A 12,642-nucleotide genomic window follows, 5' to 3' on the forward strand; every position below is an offset into this window, starting at 1 on the left:
TATTATCCAGCACTGCCTTAACCCTCCTGGGCATGGAATTCACCAGAGCTGCACAGGTTGCTACTGGAATCCTCTTCCACTCCTCCATGATGACATTATGGAGCTGGTGGATGTTAGACACCTTGAACTCCTCCACCTTCCACTTGAGGATGCGCCACAGGTGCTCATTTGGGTTTAGTCCATCACCTTTACCTTCAGCTTCCTCAGCAAGGCAGTTGTCATTTTGGAGGTTGTGTTTGGGGTCGTTATCCTGTTGGAAAACTGCCATGAGGCCCAGTTTTCGAAGGGAGGGGATCATGCTCTGTTTCAGAATGTCACAGTACATGTTGGAATTCATGTTTCCCTCAATGAACCGCAGCTCCCCAGTGCCAGCAACACTCATGCAGCCCAAGACCATGATGCTACCACCACCATGCTTGACTGTAGGCAAGAAACAGTTGTCTTGGTACTTCTCACCAGGGCGCCGCCACACATGCTGGACACCATCTGAGCCAAACAAGTTTATCTTGGTCTCGTCAGACCACAGGGCATTCCAGTAATCCATGTTCTTGGACTGCTTGTTTTCAGCAAACTGTTTGCTGGCTTTCTTGTGCGTCAGCTTCCTTCTGGGATGACGACCATGCAGACCGAGTTGATGCAGTGTGCGGCGTATGGTCTGAGCACTGACAGGCTGACCTCCCACGTCTTCAACCTCTGCAGCAATGCTGGCAGCACTCATGTGTCTATTTTTTAAAGCCAACCTCTGGATATGACGCCGAACACGTGGACTCAACTTCTTTGGTCGACCCTGGCGAAGCCTGTTCCGAGTGGAACCTGTCCTGGAAAACCGCTGTATAACCTTGGCCACCATGCTGTAGCTCAGTTTCAGGGTGTTAGCAATCTTCTTATAGCCCAGGCCATCTTTGTGGAGAGCAACAATTCTATTTCTCACATCCTCAGAGAGTTCTTTGCCATGAGGTGCCATGTTGAATATCCAGTGGCCAGTATGAGAGAATTGTACCCAAAACACCAAATTTAACAGCCCTGCTCCCTATTTACACCTGGAACCTTGACACATGACACCAGGGAGGGACAACGACACATTTGGGCACAATTTGGACATGTTCACTGTGGGGTGTACTCACTTATGTTGCCAGCTATTTAGACATTAATGGCTGTGTGTTGAGTTATTTTCAGAGGACAGTAAATCTACACTGCTATACACGCTGTACACTGACTACTCTAACTTATATCCAAGTTTCATGTCTATAGTGTTGTCCCATGAAAAGATATAATGAAATATTTGCAGAAATGTGAGGGGTGTACTCACTTTTGTGATACACTGTATATATATACTGTATATATATATATATATATATATATAATTTTCACACTTAACTAATGTTAACACATGCTGACTTTTGTTGTTTACAAGTCATTTTTTGCGAGTCATGAGTTGAGTCAGAGTCATTTGAAACGAGTCCGAAGTCGCTGTGTGTGTGACTTACGTGTGACTTAGACTCGAGTCGCAGACTCGTCCCTGTCTCTGCACTCTTGAAGTGCAGGAAGTGTTGACTGGAATACACCAGAAGGAATTTGGATAGGCATGCAGGGTTCTAGTACACAGTTCTATTGAGTTACAATCAAAACTGGAACTGTTTGGTTATATGGTTCTGTGGTTTGTCTTGTGCAAGAAAGATGAGGTTTATGACCAGAAGAAGAGTCTCTCAAGTTGGTCAAACATGGAAGAGGTCAGTAATGATATGAGGATGTTTTTCTGCTGCAGGGACTGGCAACATGGATTCACAAAAAATATTAAAGCATTGTAAGAAGGAATGTTCTGCTCTCTGTGGTGAAACTGAACCTTGGTGATATTTGGACCTTCCAGCAAGACACTGATCCCAAGCAAACTTCCTGGTCAATCAAAGCTTGAATAAGGAATTAGTCCTGGAATATCTTGGAGTGGATCTTTTAGTCTCCAGATTTAAATCCATAGAAAATCGTGGGGTTTAAAGAAAGCATGAAAGCTGTCAAACCTCAATGAGCTTGAAGCTTTTACTGTTACGATGTGTGCAGAGAGGGAGGACCCAAAACGCGGAGTAACAGAAAAATTTTTTATTAAATAAAACAATAATAAATAATCAAAGAGATAAAATAAGCAACAAAAACAATTCGGGAACCCCGAACGCTGCCGAAGACGTCTTGGCTGAAACAGAAGAGTAAACAGAGAAAATAAAGACAAAAGTACAAGACAAAAACGCGAGCCGCGAACCCCGGTCGCTGGATCGCCAGTCCTAGACCAAATTACCTCGCAACGGCGAGGATTAGGGAATGGTGATAACGGGCGCCTAAAAGGAAGGAAGCAGACCCCCTAACATTTACAGCAGAAGAATGGATGAAGACTCCACAAGAGAGAGTCAGAGGGTTGTTAGAACCTTCTGAAATCACTTTTTAGAGGTTATATCAAGGCAAAATGATTTACCACCAAGTACTGGGGGGGGAGGGGTGTAAAAGTGCACAATGTATCTTCAATTAAGGGGATGATTTTCATGCCTGCAGTTAGAAGTGCAGTTTTCAGGTGTCCTTTATTTCTAACTCAGTGTTATCAACTGTTTACAGTCAAGTATGCTTCTGAGTTTGGACATAAGCCTTTCATAAGTCCTCCAGCATTGCTTCATGTATTTTTATGTAAGGCTTATGAAGAAGTTATAAATGTTTATGTGGTTACCCTTGTTATGCAGGGCACAAGTTCAAATCTGTGTGCGCTCGTGATGACGTCTAGGTTCCAGTTCAAATCTGTCAAACTGGAAAATCCACTCTGCTTGTGTATATGTGGGTGTGTGGTTGGGTGGGGGGGTTAAATGTTGCTGAACCACCCATTTACAAAACCGTAAACGCTTCATTGCTCATATTCACTGCTTTCATTTTACAGCTGTGTTTAGTAGGTAGTAAAAATGTTTGATATTTTTTACTCCTGAGCTCGAGGCAGGGTGGCACTCAGCCAAAAAGAGGAACCTGGAGGAAACCCACAGACATGATAAACAGACATGATAGACATGACCCTCAGGACTCGAGTCTCTTGTACTTTAGCAGCCGTGCCACCTTGCCATCTTCTCCCTGTTGACTTTTTTTGTTTGATAGTATCACTCCACCCCTCGCATGCTTCCTTTGTCCTGTTTTCCATGGATACACACACTCACGCACACACAAACACACACAACTGCATCAGGTTACATTTATCACTAACAAAACAACGCTTTTGCTTTGTATTTGACTTCTGAGTGGCTTTTGTAGACTGTAACAGAATAAACTGCCCCCACCCACCTCATCAACTGAGTATCTGTAATAAACTGTACACAGTCCATAACAGCTCGGCAATGAGGCGCCGATTACAATATAATGCCCACCTGCCATGCCATTTATTTATTTACTGTTTCAATTTACTCCTAACCATTGTGTAACAGCACCAATCATCAATAACCATTGGTACACTTAATACACATGGGTGAGTATGTGTGTGTATGTACATATGGGTAAGTATGTGTGTGTGTGCACAGTATGTACATATGGGTGAGTATGTGTGTGCATGTGTGTGTGTGTGTGTACATATGGGTGAGTATGTGTGTGCATGTACATATGGGTAAGTATGTGTGTGTATGCACAGTATGTACATATGGGTTAGTGTGTGTGCATGTGTGTGAATGTACATATGGGTGAGTATGTGTGTGTGCACAGTATGTACTGTACATATGGGTGAGTATGTGTGTGCATGTGTGTGTGTATGTACATATAGGTGAGTATGTGTGTGTATGTGCACATGGGTGAGTATGTGTATGTACATATGGGTGAGTATGTGTGAGTATGTGTGTGTGTGTGTACATATGGGTGAGTATGTGTGTGTATGTACATATGGGTGAGTATGTGTGTGCATGTGTGTGCACAGTATTTACATATGGGTGAGTATGTGTGTGCATGTGTGTGTATGTACATATAGGTGAGTATGTGTGTGTGTATGTACATATAGGTGAGTATGTGTGTGTGCATGTACATATAGGTGAGTATGTGTGTGTGTATGTACATATGGGTGAGTATGTGTGTGTGCACAGTATGTACATATGGGTGAGTATGTGTGTGTGTATGTACATATGGGTGAGTATGTGTGTGTGCACAGTATGTACATATGTGTGTGCATGTGTGTGTGTATGTACATATGGGTGAGTATGTGTGTGTGCACAGTATGTACATATGGGTGAGTATGTGTGTGTGCACAGTATGTACATATGGGTGAGTATGTGTGTGCATGTGTGTGTGTATGTACATATGGGTGAGTATGTGTGTGTGTATGTACATATGGGTGAGTATGTGTGTGTGTATGTACATATAGGTGAGTATGTGTGTGCATGTGTGTGTGTATGTACATATGGGTGAGTATGTGTGTGTGTATGTACATATAGGTGAGTATGTGTGTGCATGTGTGTGTGTATGTACATATAGGTGAACATGTGTGTGCATGTGTGTGTGTATGTACATATGGGTGAGTATGTGTGTGTGTATGTACATATGGGTGAGTATGTGTGTGTGTATGTATATATAGGTAAGTATGTGTGTGTGTATGTACATATAGGTGAGTATGTGTGTGTGTATGTACATATGGGTGAGTATGTGTGTGTGTATGTACATATGGGTGAGTATGTGTGTGTGTATGTACATATGGGTGAGTATGTGTGTGTGTATGTACATATGGGTGAGTATGTGTGTGTATGTACATATGGGTGAGTATGTGTGTGTGTATGTACTGTACATATGGGTGAGTATGTGTGTGTGTATGTACATATGGGTGAGTATGTGTGTGTGTATGTACATATGGGTGAGTATGTGTGTGTATGTACATATGGGTGAGTATGTGTGTGTGTGTATGTACATATGGGTGAGTATGTGTGTGTGTGTATGTACATATGGGTGAGTATGTGTGTGTGTATGTATATATACAGTGTATCACAAAAGTGAGTACACCCCTCACATTTCTGCAAATATTTCATTATATCTTTTCATGGGACAACACTATAGACATGAAACTTGGATATAACTTAGAGTAGTCAGTGTACAGCTTGTATAGCAGTGTAGATTTACTGTCTTCTGAAAATAACTCAACACACAGCCATTAATGTCTAAATAGCTGGCAACATAAGTGAGTACACCCCACAGTCAACATGTCCAAATTGTGCCCAAATGTGTCGTTGTCCCTCCCTGGTGTCATGTGTCAAGATCCCAGGTGTAAATGGGGAGCAGGGCTGTTAAATTTGGTGTTTTGGGTACAATTCTCTCATACTGGCCACTGGATATTCAACATGGCACCTCATGGCAAAGAACTCTCTGAGGATGTGAGAAATAGAATTGTTGCTCTCCACAAAGATGGCCTGGGCTATAAGAAGATTGCTAACACCCTGAAACTGAGCTACAGCATGGTGGCCAAGGTCATACAGCGGTTTTCCAGGACAGGTTCCACTCGGAACAGACTTCGCCAGGGTCGACCAAAGAAGTTGAGTCCACGTGTTCGGCGTCATATCCAGAGGTTGGCTTTAAAAAATAGACACATGAGTGCTGCCAGCATTGCTGCAGAGGTTGAAGACGTGGGAGGTCAGCCTGTCAGTGCTCAGACCATACGCCGCACACTGCATCAACTCGGTCTGCATGGTCGTCATCCCAGAAGGAAGCTGACGCACAAGAAAGCCCGCAAACAGTTTGCTGAAGACAAGCAGTCCAAGAACATGGATTACTGGAATGCCCTGTGGTCTGACGAGACCAAGATAAACTTGTTTGGCTCAGATGGTGTCCAGCATGTGTGGCGGCGCCCTGGTGAGAAGTACCAAGACAACTGTATCTTGCCTACAGTCAAGCATGGTGGTGGTAGCATCATGGTCTTGGGCTGCATGAGTGTTGCTGGCACTGGGGAGCTGCAGTTCATTGAGGGAAACATGAATTCCAACATGTACTGTGACATTCTGAAACAGAGCATGATCCCCTCCCTTCGAAAACTGGGCCTCATGGCAGTTTTCCAACAGGATAACGACCCCAAACACAACCTCCAAGATGACAACTGCCTTGCTGAGGAAGCTGAAGGTAAAGGTGATGGACTAAACCCAATTGAGCACATGTGGCGCATCCTCAAGTGCAAGGTGGAGGAGTTCAAGGTGTCTAACATCCACCAGCTCCGTGATGTCATCATGGAGGAGTGGAAGAGGATTCCAGTAGCAACCTGTGCAGCTCTGGTGAATTCCATGCCCAGGAGGGTTAAGGCAGTGCTGGATAATAATGGTGGTCACACAAAATATTGACACTTTGGGCACAATTTGGACATGTTCACTGTGGGGTGTACTCACTTATGTTGCCAGCCATTTAGACATTAATGGCTGTGTGTTGAGTTATTTTCAGAAGACAGTAAATCTACACTACTATACAAGTTGTACACTGACTACTCTAAGTTATATCCAAGTTTCATGTCTATAGTGTTGTCCCATGAAAAGATATAATAAAATATTTGTAGAAATGTGAGGGGTGTACTCACTTTTGTGATACACTGTAGGTGAGTATGTGTGTGTGTATGTACATATAGGTGAGTATGTGTGTGTATGTACTGTACATATGGGTGAGTATGTGTGTGTGTATGTACATATGAGTGAGTATGTGTGTGTGTATGTACATATGGGTGAGTATGTGTGTGTGTATGTACATATAGGTGAGTATGTGTGTGCATGTGTGTGTGTATGTACTTATGGGTGAGTATGTGTGTGTGTATGTATATATAGGTGAGTATGTGTGTGTGTATGTACATATAGGTGAGTATGTGTGTGTGTATGTACATATGGGTGAGTATGTGTGTGTGTATGTGCATATGGGTGAGTATGTGTGTGTATGTACATATGGGTGAGTATGTGTGTGTGTATGTATATATAGGTGAGTATGTGTGTGTGTATGTACATATGGGTGAGTATGTGTGTGTATGTACATATGGGTGAGTATGTGTGTGTGTATGTATATATAGGTGAGTATGTGTGTGTGTATGTACATATAGGTGAGTATGTGTGTGTATGTACATATGGGTGAGTATGTGTGTGTGTATGTACATATAGGTGAGTATGTGTGTGTATGTACATATGGGTGAGTATGTGTGTGTGTATGTACATATGGGTGAGTATGTGTGTGTGTATGTGCATATGGGTGAGTATGTGTGTGTGTATGTACATATGGGTGAGTATGTGTGTGTATGTACATATGGGTGAGTATGTGTGTGTGTATGTATATATAGGTGAGTATGTGTGTGTGTATGTACATATAGGTGAGTATGTGTGTGTATGTACATATGGGTGAGTATGTGTGTGTGTATGTACATATGGGTGAGTATGTGTGTGTGTATGTGCATATGGGTGAGTATGTGTGTGTGTATGTACATATGGGTGAGTATGTGTGTGTATGTACATATGGGTGAGTATGTGTGTGTGTATGTACTGTACATATGGGTGAGTATGTGTGTGTGCACAGTATGTACATATGGGTGAGAATGTGTGTGCATGTGTGTGTATGTACATATAGGTGAGTATTTGTGTGTGTATGTACTGTACATATGGGTGAGTATGTGTGTGTGTATGTACATATGGGTGAGTATGTGTGTGTGTATGTACATATAGGTGAGTATGTGTGTGTGTATGTACATATGGGTGAGTATGTGTGTGTGTATGTACATATGGGTGAGTATGTGTGTGTATGTACATATGGGTGAGTATGTGTGTGTGTATGTACTGTACATATGGGTGAGTATGTGTGTGTGTATGTACATATGGGTGAGTATGTGTGTGTGTTTGTACATATGGGTGAGTATGTGTGTGTGCACAGTATGTACATATGGGTGAGAATGTGTGTGCATGTGTGTGTGTATGTACATATAGGTGAGTATGTGTGTGTGTATGTACATATGGGTGAGTATGTGTGTGTGTGCACAGTATGTACATATGGGTGAGTATGTGTGTGCATGTGTGTGTGTATGTACATATAGGTGAACGTGTGTGTGCATGTGTGTGTGTATGTACATATAGGTGAGTATGTGTGTGCATGTGTGTGTGTATGTACATATAGGTGAACATGTGTGTGCATGTGTGTGTGTATGTACATATAGGTGAGTATGTGTGTGTGTATGTACATATGGGTGAGTATGTGTGTGTGTGTATGTACATATAGGTGAGTATGTGTGTGTTTGTGTGTATGTACATATGATTGAGTATGTGTGTGTGTGTGTGTGTTTGTACATATGATTGAGTGTGTGTGTGTGTGTGTATGTACATATGATTGAGTATGTGTGTGTGTGTGTGTGTGTGTTTGTACATATGATTGAGTATGTGTGTGTGTGTGTGTGTTTGTACATATGATTGAGTATGTGTGTGTGTGTGTGTGTTTGTACATATGATTGAGTATGTGTGTGTGTGTGTGTATGTACATATGATTGAGTATGTGTGTGTGTGTGTGTGTTTGTACATATGATTGAGTATGTGTGTGCATGTGTGTACATATAGGTGAGTATGTGTGTGCATGTGTGTGTATGTACATATGGGTGAGTATGTGTGTGTGTGTGTACATATGGGTGAGTATGTGTGTGTGTGTATGTACATATGAGTATGTGTGTGTGTATGTACATATGGGTGAGTATGTGTGTGTGCACAGTATGTACATATGGGTGAGTATGTGTGTGTATGTGTGTGTGTATGTACATATGATTGAGTATGTGTGTGTGTGTGTGTGTGTGTGTGTTTGTACATATGATTGAGTATGTGTGTGTGTGTGTGTTTGAACATATGATTGAGTATATGTGTGTGTGTGTTTGTACATATGATTGAGTATGTGTGTGCATGTGTGTACATATAGGTGAGTATGTGTGTGCATGTGTGTGTGTATGTACATATAGGTGAGTATGTGTGTGTGTATGTACATATAGGTGAGTATGTGTGTGTGTATGTACATATGGGTGAATATGTGTGTGTATGTACATATAGGTGAGTATGTGTGTGTGTATGTACATATAGGTGAGTATGTGTGTGTGTATGTATATATAGGTGAGTATGTGTGTGCATGTGTGTGTGTATGTACATTTGGATGAGTATGTGTGTTTGTATGTACATATAGGTGAGTATGTGTGTGCATGTTTGTGTGTATGTACATATGGGTGAGTATGTGTGTGTGTATGTACATATAGGTGAGTATGTGTGTGCATGTGTGTGTGTATGTACTTATGGGTGAGTATGTGTGTGTGTATGTACATATGGGTGAGTATGTGTGTGTGTATGTATATATAGGTGAGTATGTGTGTGTGTATGTACATATAGGTGAGTATGTGTGTGTGTATGTACATATGGGTGAGTATGTGTGTGTATGTACATTTGGATGAGTATGTGTGTTTGTATGTACATATAGGTGAGTATGTGTGTGCATGTTTGTGTGTATGTACATATGGGTGAGTATGTGTGTGTGTATGTACATATAGGTGAGTATGTGTGTGCATGTGTGTGTGTATGTACTTATGGGTGAGTATGTGTGTGTGTATGTACTTATGGGTGAGTATGTGTGTGTGTATGTATATATAGGTGAGTATGTGTGTGTGTATGTACATATAGGTGAGTATGTGTGTGTGTATGTACATATGGGTGAGTATGTGTGTGTGTATGTGCATATGGGTGAGTATGTGTGTGTGTATGTACATATGGGTGAGTATGTGTGTGTATGTACATATGGGTGAGTATGTGTGTGTGTATGTATATATAGGTGAGTATGTGTGTGTGTATGTACATATAGGTGAGTATGTGTGTGTATGTACATATGGGTGAGTATGTGTGTGTGTATGTACATATAGGTGAGTATGTGTGTGTATGTACATATGGGTGAGTATGTGTGTGTGTATGTACATATGGGTGAGTATGTGTGTGTGTATGTGCATATGGGTGAGTATGTGTGTGTGTATGTACATATGGGTGAGTATGTGTGTGTATGTACATATGGGTGAGTATGTGTGTGTGTATGTATATATAGGTGAGTATGTGTGTGTGTATGTACATATAGGTGAGTATGTGTGTGTATGTACATATGGGTGAGTATGTGTGTGTGTATGTACATATGGGTGAGTATGTGTGTGTGTATGTGCATATGGGTGAGTATGTGTGTGTGTATGTACATATGGGTGAGTATGTGTGTGTATGTACATATGGGTGAGTATGTGTGTGTGTATGTACTGTACATATGGGTGAGTATGTGTGTGTGCACAGTATGTACATATGGGTGAGAATGTGTGTGCATGTGTGTGTATGTACATATAGGTGAGTATTTGTGTGTGTATGTACTGTACATATGGGTGAGTATGTGTGTGTGTATGTACATATGGGTGAGTATGTGTGTGTGTATGTACATATAGGTGAGTATGTGTGTGTGTATGTACATATGGGTGAGTATGTGTGTGTGTATGTACATATGGGTGAGTATGTGTGTGTATGTACATATGGGTGAGTATGTGTGTGTGTATGTACTGTACATATGGGTGAGTATGTGTGTGTGTATGTACGTATGGGTGAGTATGTGTGTGTGTTTGTACATATGGGTGAGTATGTGTGTGTGCACAGTATGTACATATGGGTGAGAATGTGTGTGCATGTGTGTGTGTATGTACATATAGGTGAGTATGTGTGTGTGTATGTACATATGGGTGAGTATGTGTGTGTGTGCACAGTATGTACATATGGGTGAGTATGTGTGTGCATGTGTGTGTGTATGTACATATAGGTGAACGTGTGTGTGCATGTGTGTGTGTATGTACATATAGGTGAGTATGTGTGTGCATGTGTGTGTGTATGTACATATAGGTGAACATGTGTGTGCATGTGTGTGTGTATGTACATATAGGTGAGTATGTGTGTGTGTATGTACATATGGGTGAGTATGTGTGTGTGTATGTACATATAGGTGAGTATGTGTGTGTTTGTGTGTATGTACATATGATTGAGTATGTGTGTGTGTGTGTGTGTGTTTGTACATATGATTGAGTGTGTGTGTGTGTGTGTATGTACATATGATTGAGTATGTGTGTGTGTGTGTGTGTGTGTTTGTACATATGATTGAGTATGTGTGTGTGTGTGTGTGTTTGTACATATGATTGAGTATGTGTGTGTGTGTGTGTATGTACATATGATTGAGTATGTGTGTGTGTGTGTGTGTTTGTACATATGATTGAGTATGTGTGTGCATGTGTGTACATATAGGTGAGTATGTGTGTGCATGTGTGTGTATGTACATATGGGTGAGTATGTGTGTGTGTGTGTACATATGGGTGAGTATGTGTGTGTGTGTATGTACATATGGGTGAGTATGTGTGTGTGTATGTACATATGGGTGAGTATGTGTGTGTGCACAGTATGTACATATGGGTGAGTATGTGTGTGTATGTGTGTGTGTATGTACATATGATTGAGTATGTGTGTGTGTGTGTGTGTGTGTGTGTTTGTACATATGATTGAGTATGTGTGTGTGTGTGTGTTTGAACATATGATTGAGTATATGTGTGTGTGTGTTTGTACATATGATTGAGTATGTGTGTGCATGTGTGTACATATAGGTGAGTATGTGTGTGCATGTGTGTGTGTATGTACATATAGGTGAGTATGTGTGTGTGTATGTACATATAGGTGAGTATGTGTGTGTGTATGTACATATGGGTGAATATGTGTGTGTATGTACATATAGGTGAGTATGTGTGTGTGTATGTACATATAGGTGAGTATGTGTGTGTGTATGTATATATAGGTGAGTATGTGTGTGCATGTGTGTGTGTATGTACATTTGGATGAGTATGTGTGTTTGTATGTACATATAGGTGAGTATGTGTGTGCATGTGTGTGTGTATGTACATTTGGATGAGTATGTGTGTTTGTATGTACATATAGGTGAGTATGTGTGTGCATGTTTGTGTGTATGTACATTTGGATGAGTATGTGTGTGTGTATGTACATATAGGTGAGTATGTGTGTGTGTATGTATATATAGGTGAGTATGTGTGTGCATGTGTGTGTGTATGTACATTTGGATGAGTATGTGTGTTTGTATGTACATATAGGTGAGTATGTGTGTGCATGTTTGTGTGTATGTACATTTGGATGAGTATGTGTGTGTGTATGTACATATGGGTGAGTATGTGTGTGTGTATGTATATATAGGTGAGTATGTGTGTGTGTATGTATATATAGGTGAGTATATGTGTGCATGTGTGTGTGTATGTACATTTGGATGAGTATGTGTGTGTGTATGTATATATAGGTGAGTATGTGTGTGCATGTGTGTGTGTATGTACATATAGGTGAGTATGTGTGTGTGTATGTACATATAGGTGAGTATGTGTGTGTGCATGTACATATGGGTGAGTATGTGTGTGCATGTGTGTGTGTATGTACATATAGGTGAGTATGTGTGTGTGCATGTACATATGGGTGAGTATGTGTGTGCATGTGTGTGTGTATGTACTTATGGGTGAGTATGTGTGTGTGTATGTACATATAGGTGAGTATGTGTGTGTGTATGTACATATAGGTGAGTATGTGTGTGTGCATGTACATATGGGTGAGTATGTGTGTGCATGTG

The sequence above is a fragment of the Trichomycterus rosablanca genome, chromosome 2 (assembly GCF_030014385.1).
Source record: "Trichomycterus rosablanca isolate fTriRos1 chromosome 2, fTriRos1.hap1, whole genome shotgun sequence".
Taxonomy (NCBI): Eukaryota; Metazoa; Chordata; class Actinopteri; order Siluriformes; family Trichomycteridae; genus Trichomycterus; species Trichomycterus rosablanca.